Genomic DNA, 27,899 nt, shown 5'->3' on the forward strand with positions numbered 1-27,899 from the left:
TGGATGTTGTTGTTTTTTAAAAAATACTTTATTGTCACTTGTACAACTTGTATACAGTGAGATTACACGAGAACCCCCCACTCAGCTCTCTTAGACTTTATTCCCCTCGTTTACTGACGCACACCCACCAAACCCGAAAGTCAGTTGCCCTGTTGTTATCTTTTCATTCAGCAGCCTAACAGCCCACGGATAGAAGCTGTTCTTTACCCTGTTGGTGCGACTAATCATGCTTCTATATCTTCTGCCCTCAGGCAGGAGATCAAGAAAGTGCCAGCCAGGGTGTGAATCATCCCTGAGAATTTTCCTCACTCTCCTGAGGCAACGTTCTTCCGTGATGTCATCCAGCGGATTCATGGGACAGCCCATAATATCTTGTGCTGTATTCACCACCCTCTGTAGGCACTTCCTATCAGTTGATGACAAGCCAGCATACCACACCGTGTTGCAGTATGAAAGGACACTTCCTATAGTGGACTGGTGGAAGGAGATCATCAAATGTTGATTGACATCATTCTTTCGCAATACTCTGAGGAGATGGAGTCTCTGTTGGGCTTTTCTAACCACCTGGGTTGTATTGATTTTCCAGGTAAGGTCTTCACTGAGATAAACTCCTAGGAATTTAAAGGAAGAGACTCTCTCCACACAGCCCTCCCCTATGTACAGCGGGGCTAGTTCTCCTCTCTTCCTCTGAAAGTCCAACACCATCTCTTTTGTCTTGCTGATATTAAGCTGTAAGTTGTTAAGAACATAGGAAGAGTCTGCTAGATCAGACCAGTAGCCCATGTAGTCCAGCAGCCTATTTTCACAGTGGCCTCCCAGAAGCCTATGAGAAACCTTCAAGCAGAACCTGAGAACAAGAGCACTCTACCCGTCTGTGGTTTCCAGCAACTGGTATTCAGAAACATTGCTGCTTCCAACTGTGGAGGCCGAGCATAGTCATCATGGCTAGTAGTCATTGATAAGCCTTATCTTCCATGAATTTGTCCAATCCATACAAGTTGGTGGCTCTCACTGCCTCTTTTGGGAGTGAGTTCGACAGTTCCGCCATTTGCTGTGTGAAGAAGTACTTTCTTTTGAATTGCCTCTCAGGCTACTTGTCAACTATTTGTCAATTCAAAACAAAAATTTATGGAAAAGTGGGATAGATATAAGATATATGTTCAAAAATACAGTAAAGTTCGCTATCTGTGCTAGCATTCGATTGGCGTTGGAGAGCGACTGAGTTGAGAAATAAGACCAATGGTTAAAAGAGAGAGAGAGAAATAAGACCAAGGGTACATATTGATATAGGAATGTATTAGATAAAATGTAAAGAAATACATAACAGGATAGACAGGAAGTCCAAAGTGTTGGTACATATATGATTTTGGAATACTTTTTTGTCCTTGTTTTTTTTTCCCTTTAGGTATATAAACTTTGTATACATGCTGAAAATTATATTTTAATAAGCCTTGTAATGTAATATGTAATGTAATGTAATATGTTTACCAATGTAACATAAGAACATTAATAAATAAATAAAACTCAAAAGAAAAAAGAAAAAGAAGTATTTTATTTTATCTGTCCTGAATCTTTCAACATACATGAATGCTAGTGTTATGAGAGAGGGAGAAAAAGGCTTTTCTCTATCTAATTTCTCCATGCCAGGCATAATTTTATACACTTCTATCATGTCACCTGTCGCTCACCTTTCCCCTAAACTAGAAAGTCTCAAAAACGGCAGCCTTTCTTTTGGGTTGCATGTCTGAATGCTCCCAACCACTAACCCCCCCCCCAAAAAAAAATCCTCTGCACACAGCAACAAGCACATCAAGGAGATCAAGGAGAAAAGCATTCTGAAACCTTCTCCTTAACATGCTGATTTTCTAGGTGTAGGTTTGTCTTTCGCAGGGGAACATTAAAATATGAACTAATAAACACATCATTATACTATTTAAACTTGCATATTCCAGGGAAAGGTATGGTAACTGATTGTGCTATTTGTATACTCTGTGTTGATTTGACAAGTTCTGGCAAGAAGTTGTTTTAGATCTCGATATCTATGGCTGCAATCCAGCTAGGAGTAAACCTCGCTGAATTCAGTAGGGCTTACTTCTGAGTGGATGTGGTTATGATTGTCCTGTACATTTCCTGTTATGTACGGAAGTTCTCACCCTGGGCCAGCAGGGGGATACTGTAGCTAGTTTTCACTCAGGTCCGCATATGCAAATAAGGAATTGTAAGTGACGTTCAGTGATTGGATAGTTACAGAAAGTTGTTACTGTTGCCATGTAGTTGAGCTCTATATAAGCAGGCTGGCTGAACCCTTCAGCTCGGTTCTGTTCTGGCCTGTGAATAAAGAAGAGCTGTCTGAAGAATCGCTGTGTCGCCTGATATGTTCGCTCACAACTTAACATTTCCCACCCACCCCTTGTGGAGCCACATGTGGGGGATCAAGTTTCAACAGGCCTCAAGTTTCAACAGCCATCAGGATGCATGCCAAAGAGGGTAGGAAGAATAAGGAAAGGATGAGCAAATGCCTTTTAAAAAGGGGGGGGGGTGGCAAATAGATTTAGAAGAATACACATCTTTTATTGCTGAAAAGAATATGAACAAAAATGCAGCCAAGTTCCGGAAACCAAATAGGAATGTTAAAAACTCCTTTTAAAATAGGAAAACAAGGTAGTTTTCTACTCATAATGAAGACTCTGGTGTGTATGTCTAAGAAAGCAACAGCTTGTGGCAGGGGGTAGTGTGTGGCAGGAAAAGTGTGTGGCAGAGTGTGTGTGCCTTTGGCCTTCACAACTAAGACTCCGGGATCTTAAAACCAACCATCTATTGAAATGACAAGCCCCAAAATAATTGTTCATGGGGCTTAAAAGCTCCCATAAAAGCAAGCAGAAAATTGATGACAATTACTTGTGAATGGCAGGTACACTCTCCCACTCAGTGTGGGGGCAGAAGATATGGAAATTTAGCTCATCATTCCCCTTTGTTTCATGGATCTTGTTCATCAGATCTTCTATGAACTCATGAATGATAAGGGGCTTTTAACTGAACAAGTGGAAGAAGTTATGACTACTATGTAGTTATGCCTATTCTGCTCCCCCCCCCCCCGCCCACTGCCCCACCATGGTATAAGTTGTTATTCTTTTCCCTGAATGAAACGTCCTGGCACTTGACAATTCTTCCTTGGGAAAATATGGACGTCTCATGAAGTCCATTAACAGAGGCAGCATTATGTTGTGTGTGTGTGTGATGAGTGACAAATCCCATACATATGAGGCTCTCATAAAGAGAAGTGGAGCTGATGTTGGCTCTGAACAACTAGTCCTCCTCCAGCATTTCACCTCACCAGGTGTTCCAGCAAATAAATATTTCATTATCTGAAAATAATGAAGTTCTATAGATCCACCAAGAAAAGAGAGAAAAGAGGTGGTCTTGGCTCTGGGCCATATGTACTTTTGAGTCTCAGAAATACAGTGGTACCTCAGGTTAAGTGCTTAATTCGTTCCAGAGGTCCGTTCTTAACCTGAACCTGTTCTTAACCTGAAGCACCACTTTAGCTAATGGGGCCTCCTGCTGCTGCCACGCCGCCAGAGCCCGATTTCTGTTCTCATCCTAAAGTAAAGTTCTTAACCCGAGGTACTATTTCTGGGTTAGCGGAGTCTGTAACCTGAAGCGTATGTAACCTGAAGCGTATGTAACCCGAGGTACCACTGTACATGGACTTTCTCAGAAATACACTACGAAAGGAGTGAGTGTGGAAAAGAGAGTAGCAGAAAGTGGCAATTGATCCACTCATCAAAAACCATCAAAACAAATAATCTGTCACCCTAAATGGAACAGTTTGGATCCCAATTTTCCCCAGCTTTTGGGATTATCCCCATATCAGATAAACCCAAGTTTACAGAGGGAAAGCATTAAGATTGGTGTCATCTGAGAGCTAACGTCATGTGGACTGCACAAATTAAATGGAAACACAAACAGCAGCAAACACACAGTAAACTCTGGCTTGGACAAACCTTAGGTTTCCTTCCTTTCAGCCTAATGTGCATCCTGGGGAGGCTGTAATCATAAAAGGATATAAAGATCAATTGGTATCTGTTCTTTATATAGTTCAGATTATGTCTGAAAGAGATCAAAGTTGTAGAACATGGTTTTTAAAGGGTTGCTATCCCCTGTAGATGTTACAATCTCCTCTGACATGATTATTCACTGATAACAATGTTTCTTCCCAGAAGTAATGACATTGATTAGATCTGAGTGTCTATAAGGCTTTCTTTTGGTGATTTTCCCCTCCTGCTGATTTCCCCTTTTTAAACTCAGGCAGGGCGATTAAACCTGACTCATCTATAAAACACAGGCACAAAAACATTGGGCTCACACGCTTGCTTTGCTTGAACAGAACGCTAACTATCTTACCACATTTATAGATTGCCAAATAGAACAGCTACCTTTAAAAAAAAAAGAACTGGAACAAGCTGTTTTTTAAAATAAATAATCAGTTTCATGCAATCTTTCCATGTACTCTTTTTTTAAAAAAGCTATTAGGGCACTTATTTTGAAAAGGGTTCTATTTTATGGGTTTTTGTCAAGCCATTTTTTCACTGAGATCCAAAAGAATTGAAGCAGGAACAGAGTACAGTGGTACCTCGGGTTAAGAACATAATTCGTTCCGGAGGTCTGTTCTTAACCTGAAACTGTTCTTAACCTGAAGCACCACTTTAGCAAATGGGGCCTCCAGCTGCTGCCACGCCGCCGGAGCACGATTTCTGTTCTCATCCTGAAGCAAAGTTCTTAACCCAGGGTACTATTTCTGCGTTAGCGGAGTCTGTAACCTGAAGCGTATGTAACCTGAAGCGTATGTAACCTGAGGTACCACTGTATACACTTGTCCTCACATTTTTTCATTCCCAATACAGTGGTACCTTGGGTTACATACACTTCAGGTTACATTTGGATAGAAACTGTTTCTCAGGCGGCTAGTCCTAGTCTTTATAACCCTGTACCTTCTTCCAGAAGGCAGAAGCTGAAAGAGATAATTTCTGGGGTGTGTACTATCCTGCACTATCTCTGCAGCTTTCTTATGACACCTGGAAGCACAGATTTGATCCAAGGTGGGAAGGGTGCACCCAGTTATTCTCTCTGCAGTCTTTACAACCCTGGACAGCATTGTTTTTTCCCTGGCCGTGCAGCTCCCAAACCACACACACAGACCACACAGTGTGCTGCAGCTAGAAGCTCTGGGGAAGGTGTTACTGTTTAAAACAAAGGTTCCAGTTTGAAATCTTTGCAATCATATTTTGCAATATGATTGCAACAGAAACTCTTTAGAAAAAGAAAAACGAGGCAGGCCTCTGGTCCTGCATAAAAGAGGAAAGCATTCCATCCAGGAACCAAATTATTCATGGCTTATGGAGCCTTCCAGGAACTCATGAGGGGAAAGTGTTAGAATTATTAATGTGCAGAATACGTAAACAGGGATGAGAGATATTCTGCTCACGGGAAGGCTGCTGTTGTGGAAAATGAATATACTCTGTGTCAGGGTCAAGCGCAGCATATAATATCCTTTCCAAATAGCCAGCTGACTGGACGCTCTTACATATTTGTTGTTACACAACTTTACATTTGATGCACAACTGCAACCAATCAGCCAAAGTTCAGCACTTTCAAATCCCTTTGATTTCAGCTGGAGCATATAGAATCATAGAGTTGTAGCATTGGAAGAGACCCTGAAGATCATCTAGTCCAACTCTTGCAAGGCAAGAATCTCAACTAGATCATACATGACAGATGACCAACCAAGCACTGCTTTAAAATCTCCCAGGAAGGAGAGGCCCAAGGGAGTCCATTCCACTGTTTGAACAGCTCTTACTGCCAGAAAGTTCTTCCTGATGTTTAGTCGGAATCTCCTTTCTTGTAACTTGAAACCATTGGTTTGAGTCCTACCTTCCAGAGCAGGAGAAAACAAGCTTGCTCTCTCTTCCATGGGACAGTCCTTGAGATCGTTGAAGATGCCTATCATATCTCCTCACAGTCTCCTGATGAGAATCCCTCAATTCCTTCATCTACATCATTTACATCATCTGATAGGAAGTGCCTACAGAGGGTGGTGAATACAGCACAAGATATTATGGGCTGTCCTGTGAATCTGCTGGATGAAATAGCGGAAGAACGTTGCCTCAGGAGAGTGAGGAAAATTCTCAGGGATGATTCACACCCTGGCCGGCACTTTCTTGATCTCCTGCCCTCAGGCAGAAGATACAGAAGCATGATTAGTCACACCAACAGGGTAAAGAACAGCTTCTATCCGTGGGCTGTTAGGCTGCTGAGTGAAAAGATAACAACAGGGCAACTGACTTTTGGGTTTGGTGGGTGTGCGTCAGTAAACAAGGGAAATTAAGACTAAGAGAGCTGAATGGGGGGTGCTTGTGTAATCTCACTGTATACAAGTTGTACAAGTGACAATAAAGTATTTCAATTTATAAAGATGTTGAACAACGAGCCCAGGATAGACCTCTGTGCCACCCACCACTTGTCACTTTTTTCCAGGAGGACAAGCAACCATTAGTCAGCACTCTTTGTGTTTGTGCATTCCCCTGATCCACCAAGCTTGTAGAGCTAAAAGGAAGGAAGGAAGGAAGGAAGGAAGGAAGGAAGGAAGGAAGGAAGGAAGGAAGGAGTTTTGTCTTGCATGACTTGTTTTTGAGAAACCCATTCTGGGTCCTAGTAATCATAGCATCCTTTTCTAAGTGCTCACAGACTGACTGCTTAATTATCTGTTCTAGGACTTTTCCTGGTGTCAATGTCAAGCTCACCAGTCAGTTTCCTGGTTCTACTTAGGCCTGCCATGAAATGGATAGTACCTGAAAGTGTTGAAATTTGGTTGGATTGCATCTATACTATGAGACCCTGAACTTCATGGAAGTACAACGTGATAGTAAAACAAAGACACTCTCTAATCACACTAATTCAGTGGTGTACACTGAAGCAAATGCAGTCATGCTTCCCAAGAATATACATTAGTGCAGATGTCACCAACAAATCTGTGCTGGAAGAAAGTGTTCCACAACATGGGACTGGTGACACTAAAAGCCAGACTTCTCATTGAGGCCATTTGGGCCTCTGTAACATGGGTGACAACTAAGAGTGCTCCTCCACATTATCTCAGTGATTGAAATGGGCTTGAGTTGTCCAGAGGTTTGTGTATGAATACAAGAACATTGAACCAGTCCTGGTAGGAGATAGGCAGCTAATACAGATGTTTTCGCAGAAGTGTCACATGCTGTCACACAGTATAAAGGGACAGAATTGCAAGGGCTTAGAGTACAGAGGCTATTAAGTGTATTTCATAGTCCTCAAAATACAGCTCTGTGCAGGTATTCGTGTAAGAGATTTCCACGGGAAATTATATAGAATGGGTTGCTTTGCAACACACTCAAATCACTGTCACCTTTCATCCATGACAACCAAAACCAGAGAAACAAATACTTTCATTAATTTAAGATTTATTTCCCATTCCTGGCATGAGTTTAAGCGCTCTAATTTGTGCTTTTCTAATGCTGTCAGCAGATGTTTGCTTTTTTCTAACAAAGAACATTTTATTATTTGATGCTGGTTTCATTGATACACAAGGGACAGTAATTGTAGGGTGTTTTGATAGATGAGCTATCTACCTTGACAAGGAACACAGAAATGCAGTAGCAGCCTGCTTTAAGATTATAGTATAATTATTCCCACATTCTGAAAATAACCCAGAGACAGGAGGTTGTCTAAAGTGGCAAAACGTCCCAGACAAGCCCTGGTGAGGGGATTCTTCAATTAACTATAACCACCAGGTTTTCAATTAATACAGATTCCCATGTCATCTAAATGGGGAAAGTATGGTTAACAGCTTCTGAACAAGCCAAGATATTATGCCATGTATCATGGCTTGTTCCAAAGCTGCTGACCATAGTTTCACAGTTCAGACAAAATGAGAAACTATAGTTAATGAAGTACTTCCTGGTTTGTTGCTTACACTGTAAATGAAAGATTTCTTTATTTGCTGACTCACACAAAGAGAAGAACAAGGCAGCTGCACCCAAAGCCAAAAAGATTGCTCCTATCTTGACATTTCAAACTGAAGCTAGATACCCACTATACCTTTAAAGCACATTTCCCCTCTCAAAAAATTTTGTGCAATGTACCTCATTAAGAGTTGCTAGGAATTGTGACTCTGGGGTGGGTAAACCACAATGACCAGACTTTAAAGAGTGCTTTAAAGGTATAGTGTGTATGTCTGATTGTCTGTATGTGGCTGTTGCATTTGACACCTCTGAAATTGCACTCTTTGGGTACATATGGTGGTTGGCAAAATGTCACGCATACAACAATAATTCAAATATATGTCTTTAATTATTTGTGTGTTCTTTATGTTGTTGCTGCTTATTCTTCTTTCAGGGTGATATCCAACTTCATGTGAGCAGACTTCTACTTGCAGAACAGGTCTTCTCCTTCCCCTTCTTCCAGTCGCAGTCCTCAAATCTGCTCCAGAGGATCCCCAACCCTCAGGAAAATATTCTGAGAGGTGTGCAGGCATGGTGTAGCCAGGATTTATTTCAGTGGGTGGCAAGCTTTATGTTGGGGGGAGCATAACCAACTTATCTGTGATGCAATCTGTCAGGTAAGTATTTTTATTTATTTACTTGATGGGGGGGCAGCTGCAAAGAGAATTATGTTCCATTCAAACCTGGATGCCACTGAATTCAAGCCAGTTTTGAAATTGTTCCTGTAGACTCCCTTTTCTAAAAGTGTTGAGAACCACCTTGAATGCTATACAGTATAGAGGAGGCGACCATTTTGCTCAAGTCTAATTGATGTGCGACTGCCAACAGGTGGGTCCTTTGGGACCCGAAAGAGGGCAGAACTGGGGCAAATGCACACAGGGGCCAGGAATGGAACCCCCACACAAAATGGTTGCCACCTGTACACTAATAATAATAAAGTAACCCACCCATCCTACTTTTTCCTCCATAATTCAATGACTCCAAACATAAATGTGGTAGCCAGCTGAATGACTTGGATGAATACACCCATCCAAATATTATTCTAGTTTTCAACTGATGTTAAGCATTTTGGTAATTTAAAGTGTACTAATGGGCATAAACAGTCCCATAAATGAGACATTAACACTTTGAATTAACTAAGGCAGCTGGCCTAACGTTGTTGCTGAACCATCCTGAGATCTATGGATGAAGGGCGGCCTACAAATTTCATAAATAAATAAGTAATTTCTGCAATGAAAACCCACCAGGGCTCAAGGCTGGGCTGGCCCAAGATATTTCGGCATCTGAGGTGGACCCCAAAATGGTGACCCCTTGCCTGTCAGAGAAAAGGGGGTGAGGGAAGATCTGGGGAGGGGAGGAGGCGGTAAAGAAAAATCAACATTGGGATCTGCTGCTCTGGTGGGTCCTGCTGCCTGATCACTTTGCCATATGACCTGGCTCAATGCTACTTGGACGACACACCCTCTGATCTAGAGCTGTGCTCTTCTTACTTCCAGCTTTGAGGGACTAGTTTCATAGATTGTAGAATCTATGACCCTCAGGGGCATAGCTGTCAACTTTTCCCTTTTCTTGCGAGGAATCCTATTGGGAAGAAGGGAATTTCCCTTAAAAAAAGGAAAAAGTTGACAGCTATGCCCCTGAGGGTCATCCAGCCCTAGGGAAAGAAGAGGATTTGTTAATGCGGAAAGAAAAGCAGTTTCTTTTTTCTTGCAATTTCACCTGCTCCGTAAGTGAGCACTGATGCTAAAAACAAATGATGGGCTTTAGCTCTAACAAGCCGCCACGGACGTCTTAGGGTGCCAGTCTCTGCCCACACCTCACCCTACGCCAGGCACCCCGCAACGTTGTCACTTTGTCAGCATTTGTGTTCGGATGCAATTCTTACCAACCTCCCTCCAGCAGGAGGAGGTTTAGCACTGAGCTGAGAGAGCAGCTTTTGAGCACTGCCTTCCCTTGGCAAAGAGGAAGCCTTCTTTTACTAAACGGCGGCATGAGAGGAAGCAAAGAAGCCAGCATGATGCCTCGCAGGGAAGAAGGAGAGGAGAGGTTTGTCCCAGAGCTCTGGGCGCTGCAGGAGAGGGCATTTAAAAAGGTCCCCCGAATCTGCTGCTGACACGAGCCAGTTTGGGTTCCCACGTTCAGTAAGGACTCGCTTTGGGATTTTTTCGGACAAGAGCGGGATGAGGAATTATTGGGATGGGGGCAGGTGCCGTGAGGGGTGCGGAGTGCTCCGTCTGCAAGCCCCACGTCTTTATTCTTCCAAATTTTAACCAAATCACGACCCTCCCATAGCTTTAAAAAAAAAAAGCATCTTCACAAAAGGTCCCCCGTCTGTAATTCGAGCACTGGCAGAAAGGATCGAAGGGCTGGACAACTCCCATGAGAATCCAAGGGAAGAGAATGATGGAGGCAGAGACCCATAGGTAAGGGGTGCTGTTTGGAGGTCGGGGTGTACAGCAAGGTAGGAGAGGGAGGCAGAATTGCTGGGGCTGGATAAGTTTGGGGCAAGGGGTGATGGTGAGGTGATTTAGAAGCCTGGTTATGGGGTGGGTCCGCGATGTGGGGGTGGGACTGTGTGCTTTGAGAGATCAGTGGGGAGATTGAAGTTTTTCTGGCAGGCTGGGGCGTACAGAAAATGTGGGGGAAGTCGGTTCCTGGACGTGGACGGAGATCACGGGGGAGGGGGAGGTTCGGCAGAGGGAAATCTAAAAGCTTCCAGGGATCCAGTTCGTGGGAATGCAAAGGAATCTTCTGGCGCGTGACGGGTTATAGGGTAAAAGCAACACTTGGGATCCTGAAGGCGGGCGGCAGAGCGGGGCAAGGCATGGGCTGAGTGGCAGGGAGTGTGTGGCCGTCGGAGGGCAAGGGCGCGCACCCAACGTTTGTTGAATGAGTTGAGCTGCTACTGTAGGGATAGGCAGGGCGAGTGGGCTTTCAAACCATATAATAATAATAATAATAATAATAATAATAATAATAATAATAATATATGATCTCCGCCAGTAATTTCAGAGTGCAGTCTCAGAGGGTAGTAATGCTGGGTTGATTCATTCATTCTTGGTGTGTCACTGGAGTCTGTACGTGTGGCAAGCAAGGGATGGGCTGCATGTGCCAGAGCTCAGCCCCCTGGCCTTGGAGCATGTGCAGAAAGTGCCTCAACCACACTCGGGTCACCACCACAAATGTTGTTGTTGTGTGTGTACCCCCCCCCCCGCCTAGGACCGTGGCTCACTTTTTGTGGGGGTTTGGGGCAGTTTACATGGGGAGCGCCCCACTGAAAGCCCCCATGGCAAGAGCAAGAGAGGAGAGGGAGGCGGACGCCATGGGGCTCTTCCTTCCCCCTGGTTTATTATAGCTGCCCCCTTCCTAGCAGGTGGCTCTACTGAGAGGTGTCTGGCCGAGGAAGGCCGCCGCCGCCGCTCCTGTGGGGCGAACGAGGCCCCGGCGACGGGGGGCGGCGTCTGGAGCCGAGGAGGCCGCGGGCTTCCCCTTCCCCGGCTGACCCTGTCCGGGTGGCGAGTGAAAGCCGAGGCCGCCGGGATACTCTTCCCGTTGCGACTGGGCAAGCGGGAGGCGGTCCTGCGGAGGCCCAGCCGGGAGAGCGCCGGCGCTTTCGCAAGGCCGAGGCGGGCGCCGGCGACTCCTCGGGGTCGCGTAGGGGAGCTTTCCCCGGACCCCCGGCCGCGAAAAGGTCGTGGCGCGGACAGAGGCCGGGCTGCAGCCGCTCCGGGGGGCGGGGAGGAAGAGGAGAGGGAAAAGGGCCGCTTCGCCTTGAATTTGAGGAAGGTGAGAGAACGTTTCCCGAGCCTCTCAGGAACTGGACAATGGAGCTTCCCTCTTTTTCTCCGCCACCCGCTAATCGGCATTTCCCACCCCTTCAGCTGCAACGCTTTTTGCCCATATTCTCCCGGAAAGTTTTTTAGGTGGTTTTTTCTCTCTCCTAGGATTTTCCCAGGCCCCCTCCTCCCAGTCAGGCTATTTCGCTTCAAAATGAATTTATTTGCTTCCCCCCGCTCCCGCTTCTTAAGTCCTTTGATTCCTTTATTTGAGGACTTACTCGCCTCTCCACCAAGGAGCTGTGTTTTATAGTATAAGCCTAAACAGTGTTTGGATAGGAGTATGTCACAATGAAGTTGTTATTGTTATTATCATCATCATCATTTACTTGATTATTATTATTATCTTCTTCTTAGTGAGTCTGGTTATAGGATTGTACTGGTGGGCAGAAATCCTGAATGTTCACATACTTGGGAGTAAGCCCTATTGAATTCATTATTAAATTGGGCTGCTAGGGGCAGACAGCTATCCTGCAAAGTAGGTCACACTCAACTTTTTCCTCTTGGATACCTTGGGTATATTTTCCTACTGATAATCAGTGAGGTGCAGGTGACAGTAGTTGGTTTGGAGAATCCATTTTTAAAACCTCACTCAACCCTGAAACTCAATGTGGGATTTTGCAGCCAATCTCATTCTGAATTACTTCATAGGTTTGTTGTGAGGAATAGAGGTGAGGGAACAGATAAATCAACCTGAGCTTCTTGGAGGAAGGGTAGGATAAAAAGCTAGTGTTTCCATTTGCAATGTGATAAAACAGTCTTTGTAAATGTGCATGCACTGATTTGGTGCACATGTGTTGATATTGTGCCAGAATGCAAATTGTGAATCAGACCCGAGAGAGTCTGATCTTGCTCAAAGCCACCTAGCAAACTCATAACTGAAGTCTTGAATTTCCTTAGCCAGTGCAACATTCTGCCCACAACCGTATTTCCTCTGTGGCTGTGTGAAAATCAGTGGGTGCTCCACCTGACCCAGTATCTAAATGACAGAATTATTGAATAAATAGATTATATTTCAACATTCCATCCCCTTTCAAGAACTACAACAGAATGATTAGTGTTTCTTCATACACAGAACACACAGGTGATCAATGCAGTCCATAGATATTTACTCAGAAGTAAACTCCATTGACTTCAGTGGGACTTACTCTCAGATAGGTTTATGTATAGAACCACAGTCTTAATTGGTATCCAGTTTTGAGAGAGAGAGCTGGAATGTGGCAAATATGATTCTAACTCAATGGCTAGCTGTGCTGCACGTTGATATTAACAAACATGACTAAGTTTGTTCCATTAATTTCAGTAGGTCTACTCTGAATAAAAGGTATAACACCACCCAATATTTTTAACAAGTGTTCTTTTGAGGCTAATTTATATACTATTTTAAAGTGTGACTATTTTAGGAGTAAAAATCAATAGTAAAAATAGGTATCCATCTGATTAATAGCACTATTAAACATTGTATTTATGCAGTTTTTGAGAGTTGCTTGCTGTTCTGAATGATAATTGGAAGTCTCATCTTGTGAAATTATACACAGGACTCACAAATATTTGAGATACCATTTGCTGATACTTTTTGTATGGATGAAAGTTCAATACTGTATAATGAATTTCAATTAAGTTGGTGAGAACTGCATCTGCAATGATTGTAAAGATATCATGATTTGAGCTGAAAGGTTTTCTCATAAATATTTTTTTCAACTATAGTGCCTCTAGTCTTTTGTCTTTAAAAAGGTATGTTCCTTAGGTTTAAAAAACGACAACTGTGATGAATCCCCAAAGTTCATGTTCTGCTGTTGTTTTATTGTTAATAATTATTCAACATAATTGGATAGTTTCTTTATTTGTCTTTTTATACTTTCTTCTGTGCAGTAAAAACTCTTCAGATAGCTTCATTTGGAGCTCAAGGGATAGAATTTTATTTCTCCCAGTTCTGTTGTTGTTGGGAAAGTATATATCTAAGAGAAATTTTTAAAAATCACCCCAGGGTTACTGTGGTTTTGTTTGTTTGTTTGTCCACAATCTGCATTGGGTCTTGGGATCTTGCAAGCATTTTCATAATTATATTAGCTATTACCATAATTTTAGTTTTACAGATCTTGATACCTCAAGTGGAATCCAGAAACAAGGCATCCAGATTTATTGTATATGCCTACTAGAATAAAACTGCTTTAAACAGGCGGTGAAGTAGCTGGGTGATTCATTGCAATCATGAGCAGATGGCAGAAATCTAAACAGGAGATCGATCTGGGTTTTTTGTGCTATCTGAGCATGCTTGTCCACAAGTAGACATGCATTACTTACTTAATTAGCCCTGTGGCACATGTATTTTTTCCCCTTTTCAGGATTGACTGCCCAGCTGTTGCATGTTTAGGCAGAGGCAAATGCTTTTAGAAAGTGTAAGGCTGAGCTAGATGAGCTTATTCTTTCACATACCTTACGAAATAAACTCTGTTTCCACTGATTCAACATCAGAGCTGGTTTCATGGATGAAAGTCAGTGTGGCGAATGGTGGTTTTCTAAGGTCGGTCAGTTTTTCTGCACCAAATATAACTACCCAAATACAATACAGTCACTATCTTTCTTCATATTTACTGCCCTACCCCAGATCTACTTATATGGCAACTATTGCCCAGTCTCAAATATTCCATTCTTGGGCAAGGGGATTGAGGAGGTGGTTGCTGAACAACTCCAGGTATGCCTGGAGGATGCGGACCATTTGGATCCCTTCCAATCGGGATTCAGACTTCATCATGAGACTGAAACTGCCTTGGTCGCACTGGTTGATAATCTCCGGTGGGCTAGGGACGAAGGTGAAAGCTGTTTCCTAGTTCTGCTGGATTTCTCAGTGGCCTTTGATACCATCGACCATAACATCCTTCTGGACCGTTTCGAGGAGCTGGGGGCACTGTTATACAGTGGTTCCGCTCCTTCCTCCTAGGCCATGTCCAGAAAGTGGGGGGGGGATGAGTGTTCAGACCCCTGGGCTCTCACTTGTGGGATGCCTCAGGGTTCCGTCCTCTCCCACATGCTTTTTAACATGCATATGAAGCTGCTGGGAGGGATCATCAGGGGGCTTGGGCTGGGTGTTCACCAGTATGCGGATGATACCCAATCCTGTGTGTTTGGAGGCAGTTGGAGGTTGGATGACGACTAACAGATTGAGGTTGAATCCTGACAAGATAGAAGTACTGTTTTGGGGGGATGGGGGGAGGGCAAGTGTGGAGAACTCCCTGGTCCTGAATGGGATAGCTGTGCCCCTGAAGGACCTAGTGTGCAGCCTGGGAGTTGTTTTGGACTCACAGCTGTCCATGGAGGCGCAGGTGAATTCTGAGTCCAGGGCAGCTGTCTACCAGCTGCACCTGGTACACAGGCTGAGACCCAACCTGCTCGTGAACTGTCTCACTAGAGTGGTGCACGCTTTAATTGTCTCCCGCATGCACTACTGCAATGTGCTCTACGTGGGGCTACCTTTGAAGGTGACCCAGAAACTACAACTAATCCAGAATGCAGTAGCTAAACTGGTGACTGGGAGTGGCCGCCGAGACCATATAGCACCAGTCCTGAAAGATCTACATTGGCTCCCAGTACATTTCCGAGTACAATTCAAAGTGTTGGTGCTGATCTTTGAAGCCCTAAATGGCTTCGTCCCAGTATACCTGAAGGAGCATCTCCACCCACATTGTTCAGCCTGGACACTGAGGTCCAGCGCCAAGGGCCTTCTGCCGGTTCACTCACTGCGAGAAGACCTGTTTAGAGACATTTTTAATGCTTGATGTTTTATTGTATTTTATATTTTTTTTGCTGGAGGCCGCCCAGAGTGGCTGGGGAAACCCAGCCAGATGGTCGGGGTATAAATTAATTATTATTATTATTATTATTATTATTATTTTTAAAAGCATTTTCGCATTTTGCTCCAGGATGGGAGCAACATGGGTCTCCACCTGCAGGGAAACAAATAGCATTTCATTTGAGCCAGGAGTTGAAGGGCGTCAGTTTCTCCACGTGTCTGTTTTGTGTCAGTGTGTTCAAACTTGTGATCATCCCTCCTGCCTCAAATTATAGTGTTACCTTGGTTCTCAAACTTAATCCATTCTGGAAGTCCGTTCTGAAACCAAAGCGTTCCAAAACCAAGTCGTCCTTACCCATAGAAAGTAATGCAAATCTGTTCCAGACTTTTAAAAACAACCCCTAAAACAGCAATTTAACATGAATTTTACTATCTAACGAGACCATTGATCCATAAAATGAAAACAATAATGTACTGTACTATAAAATAAACAAGACAGTATTGTAGATGATAAAAAAAATCTTACCTGCACTAATGATTGTCACTGTTTGGATGGGGAGCTTTTATCCCTTTCTGCAGTCAATCAATCAATCAATCAATCAATCAATCAATCAATCGTTAGCTGAACTGGGTTCCACACAGTCACAAAAACAAATTAACCGAAAAAGCCTCAAAAACAAAAACGCAAAATAAACAGCAAAAACAAAAGTGCCAAACATAATCCGTTCTGGAAGTCCATTTGACTTCCAAAATGTTCCAAAAACAAGGCGCAGCTTCTGATTGGTGCAGGTGCCCTGGAAACAATAACCGACAGCTGCATCGGATGTTTGGCTTCCAAAAAACGTTCAAAAACTGGAACACCTACTTCCGGGTTTTCAGCGTTTGGGAACCAAGATGCAACTGTACTGTTTCAGTAACTGCCTCAAATGTTTATCTGAATCTGCAACATGCAAGTATCCTCAGTGGTTAGAAATGTGATAGCTAAAGGGAAAGCCCATAGCTCGATAAGAGTATGCATATTACGCGTTCGTGCAAGCATAAGACCTTGAGCATCATTTGATAGATCTTCCCGAGCCCTTCTATCTCCAAGACTTTTTGAAGTCCTGCCAGAGAGGAGGAGCCATATATTCTGAGCCATATAGGCAGCTTCATATGGTCATCTGTAATATGGCCTGATCCTATGTGTACATTTTGAGGGTCTGGCAATTTAAAACTTGCAACCCTATCCCGATTGTGTTGGCTCAGAAGTCTCATCTGTCTCTCTGTTATAACCTGATGACCAGGTTGTGATTCTGCAATCCTAAGCATGTTTGGCCACTGCTTATGTAATTGGGAATTGGCAAGTGATGATCAGTTCTTTATACACTGCCTCTTTGGTTGCCCCAACCCAGTCAGATGGGCAAGGTACAATAAATATTAAATTATTATTATTATTATTATTAGGAAAAAATCCTTCTTATTCCCTGACATCTTCACTTTGCGTAACATGGTGAAACTATAATATGTGAAACATATATGGTATTTCCCCAGATAGAGAGGAAAGGGCATGGGGCAAGGTTTTTCTTTTATTTATTGAAGGATACACACACCACACACTTTCACCCTAAAGGCAAAAGGCTCCCAGGCTTACAAATATCAGTAATAAAAACCTGCCCTTGGGCTTCCAATCTAAAAGACATGGCACAAAAGGAAAAGTGATTGGAAGGGAGGAGGAAAACAAAGCAAATCCTGGTACTAGCTCTTAGGGGGTTCCTGTATAAACAGAAAAAATCAAAGAGAGGCGGATCCAAAGTTGATGGAGCCTCAGCTGAGCCAATGAAGAGGCCCTGCATTAGCTCCTCTCCCTCTGCTATAGCTCGATGGAATGGCTCCATCAGGGTTAGTGTAAGTTAGGTGTAAGAACTTATTGTCCAGGATACTTGTTTCCTATTTTAAACCTTTTGATCAAGGCAAAAAACCATTGTGAAAGTTAAGTGGATTCGTACTTTGTGTCATCAAGGTTATTTTTATTTGCGGTAGAATTTCAATTTCCTCCCCTGCATAACTGAAGTCGAAACCAAGGTATTTTGCATAAGCTTCAGCGAAAGCATATCAACTACCTTATTTCCTCGTGGTTTATTCTTTTACAGGAATATTCATATGCACAACCTACGCTGTGTTTTCCATATGGTAATCAGTAGCCCACATTTTCTCACAAGACGATTCTTGCAAGTTCAATGGGATGGAACTCCAGAGAACGAAGTGCTAGCATCCAGTATGATGGTCCGTTTGCCTTGAAATCCATTCAGCTAGGTAAGAACATCTGAGATGGGGCAGGAAGGGACCCACGCTGGTCTTGAAAAGTACTGTATGTGCAAAATTAATATGTAAATATAGCTGTGCTGGTGATGGGAAAAACCCAGTATCTTTTGCGGTTTATACAGTGGTGATCTAAGTGGTTCAAGCCCTGAGTTGACAAGTATTTACAGCAGCGGGCCTGCCATTTACCAAGATGCTTAAAAAATGCAATTAGATGTTCTGACTGTATTTTCTAATTCATTTTGGCAGTCCCTAATGTCAGTTAATTGCTAGTCCTTCAGATGTTATTAGAAAAGATTTCTGTATGAACCCAACAACTAAGAGCATGCAGAAAACACCTCCATAAATAAATTCACCATAAGCATGTTGAGTTTTCTTTCTTTCATCCACAGCTCTTGGCTAGAACACACAACTGAGAACAGTTTCCTAACAAATGTGTGTATTTCTACTGTGATCAAGGGGCTGCAACTCAGCTGCTTTATAAATTCTAGAATTTCACTGAGTTACTTGTAAATTGTAATGCTTAGACTATTTAAGTAAAAATTAATGGTTCAGCTGAGTTGATGGAAACTATTATCATTTCTATTTACTTCACAGAGAAACCAAATTTGATTGTTTATGTTGTTCGAAAGGGATATCTGTATAAGCAGGTGATGTTGGAAACTCAAACTATGGAGGATTTTGTGCTTTAAAGGATTTCAGTAGAATTTGAGGAATTGAAAGAATTGTTTTTTGTTTCTTTGCAAGTAAAATCAATGCTCCAAATTTCTCCTTTTAGCACTTGCCTAAATCTAAATTTTCAGTAATGAGAAATGAATATGATTGATGGTTCCTTGACACTAACTTTTTAGAAGCTTTCTATTGTAAAGAATTGGGGAAGTAAATCCGACCACAGGAAAACATTCTAAAGTTTTTAAAGGGACAGTAATAACATAGGTCATGTAAAATCTTCGTTTATAGTCTACAAAGAAACCTTAATCTCTTGTTAAGGCCCCAATTGAAGAGTCAAATTTCCTCCTTGAAATATGTCCAGAAGCCAGTTAGCAGCCAATACAACAGAAAGTACATTAACGTCACAATCTTAGGCATGTCTACTTAGGCATGTTTTACCTGAAATCCTTGAATCATAACTTAGGGCAGTCTGCTATTTGGGTGTTAACACCTTAATGGAGAACATTTCCCATCATGTTGTCCCATATATAGAATCATAGAATTGCAGAGTCATCTAGTCCAACCCCCTGCAGTGCGGAAACTCCGCCCACAGCCGTCCCTGGGTTGGCTCAAACCACCAACCTTCTGGTTAACAGCCAGACACACTGACCCATTTCGCCACAGGAGGGCTTCATCTCGACAACTTTCCTTGAAGTGAGTTCTTCCTTAACTTGGAAAAGTACTTGGAAAATAAAATAATTTTTTAAAAAATTACTCTTAAGAACCCCATTTCACATTATAAAATGTTTCCGTGGAAGTTCCCCAGTCCTTTGCAAAAACAATCATGGCGCCAGCCGTATAGTTTGACTACTCGGCTGGTGAGGATTTGTGTGTTATCCAGGCAACCAGTCAAGGAGAACATTTCATGGCAGACATAAAGCTCTTTCAGTGCAATGCAATGCATCTCTCACCAGAAGGAAGGCATATTTGAGTTCAGTTAGCTTACTTCCAAGTAAACAAATATAGGATTGTAGCATTTTATGCTTCTGGGCATATTTGAAGCTGCTGCTTCTGCTGATGATAATGCTTATACCCATTGTATCAGGCATGGGGAACCTGTCCATGGAGCAAATTATCCTATTTGGCCTGCAAAGCTATTGTAATTATGTTAGGTGTGGGGCAGGTAAAGCCTCAGCTGCAAAGCAACAATTGAGAGCCTTAAACTGTGCTCCTGGTTGTTCCTCTAAAAGTTTGGTGCCAAGTGCAAGGCCTGGCTGGGATCAACGCCACTTGGGAAATCTCAGGTGGAGCTGCAAAGGAGGTGCTTCACCCGGCAGGCATTGTAGTATCAGGTGACTGCCAGATGGACTGCCCCACATCCTGTCAGCATGGCCTGAGGCAGCTGGACGCATGAGGATCCAGCCTGCCAAACGGATTCAGCTAAACCCCCCTGAGTTCTATCTTAGGACAACCTTGCAAAATAAACACACAAAATTACTAGCCTGCCTGCTGTCTGTCCTTGTTTTAAAAACAAAGCCGGAAAGCAGAATAGCACCTTGCAGAGAGCCAAATGTGTGCAGAAGTCAGTTAAGACAAGCATTTATGGAGACAAGGAACATTTGTTATTTCAGACGCTTGCAAACACAGAGAGCCCCATAGAAAACATTACATATGCTCTACTCGCAGGTGCATTCTGCCACAACGCGATTTACATAGGGGTATGCAATCCACAAGACATGATACAAAAGAAAGAAGATGGCCATATTCAGCTACCCACTCACTAAATGACCACTGACACAAACCATAAGTAAAACCAACTATGCTATGTAAACCAGGGGTTGAAACTAAAGTTTGAATTGGGTTCGCAAGCCATGGTTATGTAGAACCTCCCCCCCCCCCTTTTTTTTTTTTGGTAAATGGTGAATTTCATCTGGTTTTTTTTTTTAAAAAAGACACATTAATACAGTGGTACCTCGAGTTAAGTACTTAATTCGTTCCGGAGGTCCGTTCTTAACCTGAAACTGTTCTTAACTTGAAGCACCACTTTAGCTAAGGGGCCTCCCAGTGCTGCTGCACCGCCGCTGCACAATTTCTGTTCTCATCCTGAAGCAAAGTTCTTAACCCGAGGTACTATTTCTGGGTTAGCGGAGTCTGTAACCTGAAGCGTATGTAACCTGAAGCGTATGTAACCCGAGGTACCACTGTATTGGGAAAGGGGTGGAAGGGGAAATTACTCTTGAGAGGGCAGGGGGGCACAAGGCAGGTCCTCATTTTGCAGAACCATGCCTTGACAAAAACTAGTTTTATTTTTTTTTTTATAAATTTTTTTATTGCGTTTCTTTCCATAATTTTATAGGTTTATAAACAAATAAAGTAGTTACAAGAAACAAATTTTCTCTTTTTTAACAACAAAAACAAAATAAAACTTGGACTTCCCCACCCCTTCCGATTCTGCGTTCTTTGCATTAACAATGTCAGCATTTTGTTACCTTATTTCATACCTTGTTGTAACTTTCGAATGTTATGTATCCAAATACAATATATTATATCTCAATTTCAATACCTTTAAAATAAACATAACATATTCAATTTAAATTGTCTCCTTTTCTCTTTTGTCACTAATTTTACCATTTACTTAATCATATTCGCAGAAGCTTATCGTTTCCTAATCATGCACTTTCTTAGGATTCATACAGCTTATAATATTTTTTCAGATAATCTTTAAATTTTCCCCAGTCCTCCTCAATTGTTTCTTTATCCAAATCTCGGATTCTGCCGGTCAGTTCAGCTATCTCCATGTAGTCCATCAACTGCGTCTGCCAGTCCTCCAGCGTGGGCAAATCTTGTGTCTTCCAACTCTTTGCAATGAGTATTCTTGCTGCTGTGCTAGCGTACATAAACAAAGTTCTATCTTTCTTTGACATTTTCTGGTCCACCATGCCCAACAGGAAGGCCTCTGGTTTCTTAGGAAAGGTATACCTAAATACCTTTTTCAATTCATTATAAATCATTTCCCAGAAGGCCTTCACTTTTGGGCAGGTCCACCAGAGATGGAAGAAAGTCCCCTCTGCTTCCTTACACTTCCAACATTTGTTGTCAGACAGGTGATGCATCTTGGCTAACCTGACTGGGGTCATGTACCACCGGTATATCATTTTCATAATGTTTTCCTTCAAGGCACTAGATGCCGTGAATTTCATTCCGGTGTTCCATAACCTTTCCCAGTCTTCAAACATAATATTATGTCCAACATCCTGTGCCCATTTTATCATAGCAGATTTAACTGTCTCATCCTGTGTGTTCCACATAAGCAGCAAGTTATACATTCTAGATAAATTCTTGGTCTTTGGTTCTAACAATTCTGTCTCTAGTTTCGATTTCCCCTCCTGGAAACCAACCTTTTTATCCATTTTAAAAACCTCTTGAATTTGAGCATAATGTAACCAATCTCGCACCTTGTTTTTTAATTTGTCCTGGCTCTGCAACTTCCAACCGTCTCCAATTTTTTCAATTAATTCCCAATATTTCGGCCAATAGGCCTCCATATTGGGTCTTTTTCGAGCTTTGGCCTCCACCGGTGATAGCCACCTCGGTGTTTTACTCTCTAATAAGTCTTTATATTTCATCCAGACTGCAAAAATCGCTTTTCTGACAATATGGCTTTTAAACAATTTGTGAACTTTAACCTTGTCATACCATAGATATGCATGCCAACCAAATGCATTATCAAAACCTTCCAGATCTAGGACGTCGGTGTTTTCTAGCAAAAACCAATCTTTCAGCCAGCAGAAGGCTGCAGCTTCATAGTACAACCTCAAATCCGGCAGGGCAAACCCCCCTCTTTCTTTTGAATCAGTTAATATTTTATACTTTATTCGGGGCTTTTTGCCCTGCCAGACAAACTTAGATATATCCTTCTGCCATTTTCCAAAACATTCCTCTCTGTCCACGATCTGTAGGGTTTGAAACAAGAATAACATTTTCGGCAATACATTCATTTTAATTGCTGCAATCCTTCCCAACAAGGAAAGTTTCAATCTTGACCAAATTTCTAAATCCTTCTTTACTTCCAACCAGCATTTTTCATAATTGTCCTTAAATAAATTCAAATTTTTGGAAGACAAATAGATCCCTAGGTATTTCACTTTCTTTACCACATTTAATTCTGTTTCTCTCTGAAACCCCTCTGTTTCTGTAAGTGTCAAATTCTTGGTCAAAACCTTGGTTTTTTGTTTGTTCAACTTAAACCCCGCCACCTGACCAAACTCAGATATAAGTTCAAGAACTCTTTTTGTACTGGATTCTGGCTCCTGCAATGTCAAAACTAGGTCATCTGCAAAAGCTTTAAGTTTATATTGTTTCACTCCGACCTCTATCCCTTGTACCAGCCGGTCCTCCCTTATCATGTTCAATAGCACCTCCAGGACTGAAATGAATAAAAGAGGGGATAGAGGGCACCCTTGTCGTGTCCCTTTTTCAATTTTGAACTCCTCCGTCACCACATTGTTCACTATTAATTTGGCCTTTTGCTCTGAATAAATTGCTCGTAACCCATTTTCAAACCCCCGCCCCACTCCCATCCCTTCCAAGTTTTTCTTCATGAGCATCCAAGATATATTGTCAAATGCTTTCTCCGCATCAACAAAAATTAACACCGCCCTTGTGTTCCTGTCAGTTTGTAAAAGTTCCAAAATATCGATGATGTTTCTGGTATTCTCATATAAATGTCTACCAGGGAGAAAGCCTGCTTGGTCTTTGTGAATTACTTCAATTAAAACTTTTTTAAGTCTACTTGCCAAAATGTCTGCAAATATTTTGTAATCCACATTCAGGAGTGAGATGGGGCGGTAGTTCTTGAGTTGAGTCTTTTCAGATTCTATCTTAGGTATCAATGTGATGAACGCTTCTTTCCACGTTTCTGGTGCCCTCTTCCCATCCATGATCTGGTTGCATACCTCCAACAAGGGTTGTGTTAAATAGTCTTTCAAAGTCTTGTAGTATTTGGAGGTAAGCCCATCCGGGCCTGGAGATTTGCCTAGTTGCATATTCTGAATGGCACTTTCAATTTCCTGGGTGGTTATTGTAGAGTTCAAGATTGATCTTTTATCTTGAGTTATTTTTGATAGTCCATTTGTCTTTAAAAAATGATCTATCTCTGATTCTTTCTGAGGCCCCTGTACATAAAGTTCTTTAAAATATCTGTGGAAGCACTTCCTAATTTCCTCTGGTTTCTGCACCGTTCTTCCTTCAATCTCTAGATTTGTAACTGTGTTCAACTTTTGTCTTTTTTTCAGCTGCCAAGCTAGCAGCTTTCCACATTTATTTGCTGATTCAAAGGATCTTTGCTTCATCTGTTTTATTTTCCATTCAATCTCCTGATTAATCAATTTTGAATATTCTGCTTGATGGAATTTAATTTCTCTCAACAGATCCTTTGACTTTGGTTTAGTTCTCAATTTTTTCTCTCCTTGATGTATTTTCTCCAGTATTTTATCTTTCTTTCCATTCCAGAGCTTCTTCTTAATTGTATTCTGTTGTATCAGAAACCCCCTCATGACAGCTTTGCTTGCGTCCCAGATGGTTCTTTTTTCTACTGTAGTATTCAAATTTATCTCAAAATAGTCCTTTAATGTTTTTTGGGCCTTTTTCACAATCTCTTGATCTCTTAAAAGAGTGTCATTCATTCTCCATCTGAAGGAACCGGTTTGAGTAAGTCTGAGATCTAATTTCAGAGCGTTGTGGTCGGAGCATGTTTTTGGGCAGATTTCCACCTTTTTAGTCTTGGGTGCCAGCCCCCTGGAGGTCCAGATTTGGTCGATCCTTGACCAGGACAGGTGGGCCTCAGAGAAGAAAGTTCCTTCTTTACCTAGGGGGTTCTTTGTCCTCCATATATCAATCAAATCCAGATTGTCAGTCATTTCAAAAAAAGTTTTAGGCAGTCTGCCGTCTGATGTTAGATTTTGGTTATAAGACTTATCCATATGTGTAGACACCACTCCATTCATGTCTCCCATCATTATGATGTTAGCATAGTCCAGATAGTCCAGCAGCGTCTCATGCAGCTTCTTGAAAAATTCTGATTTCCCGTCGTTTGGAGCATAAATTCCTAGTATCAATATTTTTTCTCCTTGGGTCTGGATTTCAATTGCCAGAATTCTTCCATATTCATCTTTGAATAAAAATTTAGGTATCAGGCTCTCCTTAGCATAAATCACCACTCCTCTTTTCTTTACCTTGTCTGAGGAAATAAACTCTTGGCCTAGTCTTTTGTTGACCAAAACTTTCCTGTGGAGCCTGGTCACATGGGTTTCTTGTAAACAAATAATATCCAATTGTTCTTTCTTCAATATATGAAACAGTTTCCTTCTTTTCTCCGGGGAATTTCCGCCATTTATATTCCAACTGAGTAGCTGCAGAGACATCCTGAACTATTCTGTTACACCTAGAGCGGTGTATCTTCTTTTTCCTCTAATTCCGAGGATTTAGGCGTCCCTCCGCCTGCTGGCAGAGTGGGTCCTGGTTTAAGTATAGGCCAAAGGGCTGCTGCTTCTTTTTGGAGATCTTCTCCGTGGTCGTGCTGGAACTTTTGTAGATCCTCTGGTGATCTTATTTTAACCTTCTTCTGTTTGTAAGTAAATGATAGTCCTTGTGGGAACTCCCACCTATAAGGGATTGAGTCAAGTCTCAACAACTTAGCCAATTCTGAATAGGTGGCTCTCAGATCCAATAGCTGTTTAGGAATATCTCGGTAGATTTCCACCCTTTTCTCTTGTATCTCAATTGAGTTTTTGAAGTGTAGGCCTAATATTTTGTCTCTCTCCTCTCTTGATCTCAAAGCTATTAGACAGTCTCTAGATCTATCTTTTCTTACCAATCTTCCCAGTCGAAAAGCCGATACTATTTTAAAATCACTTTCTTCTTTTAAGCCCCAGAACTTTGAAAATTCTGTTGTCAAAAATCCAATCAAATCTTCTTGTTCGATTTCTGGGACCGCCCTAAGCCTAAGATTAGTCTCCCGGTTTTTCAGTTCCACCAAAGAGAGATAGGTTTGTTGGTCCCCTATCTGTTTATGCAGAGGCTTGACTTCTGCTTTAACTTCCTCAACCTCTTTTTTAGCTGATGTTGCAATTTCAACGGCTTCCCCTGCCAATTTACGGTTCTCTTCCGTTGCTCCTTGCAATTTTTCAATTGCTTGGGTGTGTTGGGAAACCTGATCTGTCAATTTCTGGATCGAGGATGTAGCTTGGTCAATTTTTGTTGATTGGTTATCAATTTTTTGATTTAATGTTGACAATTGTTCCAAAACTTGTTTCAGTACTGCCTCTGCTCCTCCTGATGCCATATCTTCCTCTTCAGATTTTTCAGGCTTTTCACTTTCTACTTTTTGTGTTGCAAGCACAGCAGGCACTGATAGTCTACGTCCCTGAGTTAAAGTTGTTTGCAAAAGCTGTGCCTGCTTTTTTGCTTTTTCTTTTTCCTTAGCTTCCTTAGCTTTGGCTGCTCTTGTCTTTCCTGTACCACTCATCAGTCAATGTTCAAGGTCAGATGTTGTAATCCCATGGGAAAGACAAGTCCAAATTTATAAACAGTCTGGAGAAAGAAAGTAAGCAAAAAAACTTTTCCCAGGCCTTTGTTATCCAATGTCCTCTAGGGGGAGTGCCACCAAAAGTTAGTAAGAAGAAGGTAACTTTTCCGCCATTAAAGTTTCCGTTTTCAAAAACAATTTTAAAAGCAAGTTAGTTCCAAAACACTAAGAAAAAAGTCCTGCAGAGCACTTTAAAACGTTTAACAATGTTCCAACAAGGTGCCTGCAATTGTATCCACTCAAACTAAGTAAGCCCAAAAGTTGCACTTCAGTTACAAAAGTATCTGGAAGTTTGTAACAGTTCCGCAGTCAAGCAACTTCACCCGGCCACCCGAAGATTTGGAGTTAGAGTCTTCCCTCGCCCCATGGGGGACCGCTCCAAGTCCAATTTAAACTGTATTTTTTCTTCCTTTAAGAATAGAATTTCAAGTGTGCACGAAAGTCCCACTTTAAAGCCTTAAAGCTTCCCTGTTCACAGCGCTTTCCGCTCTTTAAACAGTCTGCTTTGATCTTATAAGCAGTGCCGGAAGACGGACTTCCTCTTTCTCGTCTCCCGGTTTCAGCCAAATTTCTTCAAGTTATTGTAACAAATCTTAAGTCCTTACTCACGGGTTTGCTGTTTCAGAGTAGTATTTTTTGGAAGAAAGGTCAGCGCTCATCCGTGACAGCCGCGCGGCTTCGCCTCCGCAGAAAGAGCGATGAACTCACAGCACCGCTCCCCCTCCTTCACTCCGGAGCCCCTTACGGGGTCCCTTCCGCGAATTTGGGGTCGCTCCAGGTGCCCGCCGAGTCCCACGGCCACGGACTCTCTCTGTCCGTGGTTTTTCTTAATGGGTTGCCGCTGCGCCGTAGCGAAACAACCCTTTTCTGCGGTGCCCCTCTTCAAAGCTCGAAGAGGTCCGCCATCACGGTTTCGCGCCGCCTCCAGAGAATTAAAGCTGCTGTCCTGGAACATTGCAGGATGGCGCGCTAAGAAAAACAATCGACAAAAACTAGTTTTAGATTAGCTGCGAACCTGAATAAAGCCTAAAACAGACTGTTACTTGATAACGGGAAGCATTGACTTGAATCCAGCGCCACACTACATAATCGCCCCATCAGTGCAAGGAGTTCCACTTGTGCAATGGGACTTTCCCCGTTCTCTCCCTGGGTGCACCATGCATCCTCCCCAAACCTGTTCTGAAGGGCTTGGGGGAAACCCCAGAACAGATTTAGGGGAAATGGACGTCCTGAGCACTAGATTAGATACAAGCCATTATTAAACATTAGAGAGGGTGGCACAGCCCACTACAGACTGACTTCATATTTGATACTGATGCTGAACTCTCAACTTGGGATACTAAAAGAGAGGGTCGTTTAGTGAAATGTCTTGCAATGAGGTGGCAGTGCTATTATCTTAGCTTTCAGAAATATGACAGAAAAGGAATGCAGTAGTTAGACGTTTTAGATCAGAATCAAAGGAACAACCTGCAATGCACGTACAATACATTATTGCATATACCATTAGCTATAGCTCATACACAGTTATATTTCATTTGCCTGTGAAAAAAGACAGCCCATCAGCTTCTGGTGATAAGTACTCTTAAAATCTTGATAAGATCTACACGCCATGCTGTTCATTTAGCACTTACAGTGTTTATCTCAGTGCAGCTGAAGAGCACTCAGAAATGTGTAGGTTTCTCCCATGGGTACAGAAAAATGGGTAAGTT

General features: G+C 42.3%; 1 protein-coding gene across 7 annotated transcripts in view; it reads left to right on the forward strand.

Annotated features, from left to right (window-relative positions):
• Positions 1 to 9,867: 9,867 nt before the first annotated feature.
• The window catches only part of ZC3H12C (zinc finger CCCH-type containing 12C), a 57,213-nt gene continuing 39,181 nt past the window's right edge, over positions 9,868 to 27,899 (forward strand). Inside the window, exons 1-2 of one of the 7 annotated variants that reach the window (XM_083436297.1) lie at positions 9,868 to 10,453; positions 17,786 to 17,948. The gene's annotated coding sequence lies outside the window, so the exon portion shown is untranslated. The other 6 variants (XM_083436299.1, XM_083436298.1, XM_083436300.1 and 3 more) reach the window with 6 other exon arrangements.

This window comes from Podarcis tiliguerta (genome assembly GCF_965153285.1).
Source record: "Podarcis tiliguerta genome assembly, chromosome: 4".
Classification (NCBI taxonomy): domain Eukaryota; kingdom Metazoa; phylum Chordata; class Lepidosauria; order Squamata; family Lacertidae; genus Podarcis; species Podarcis tiliguerta.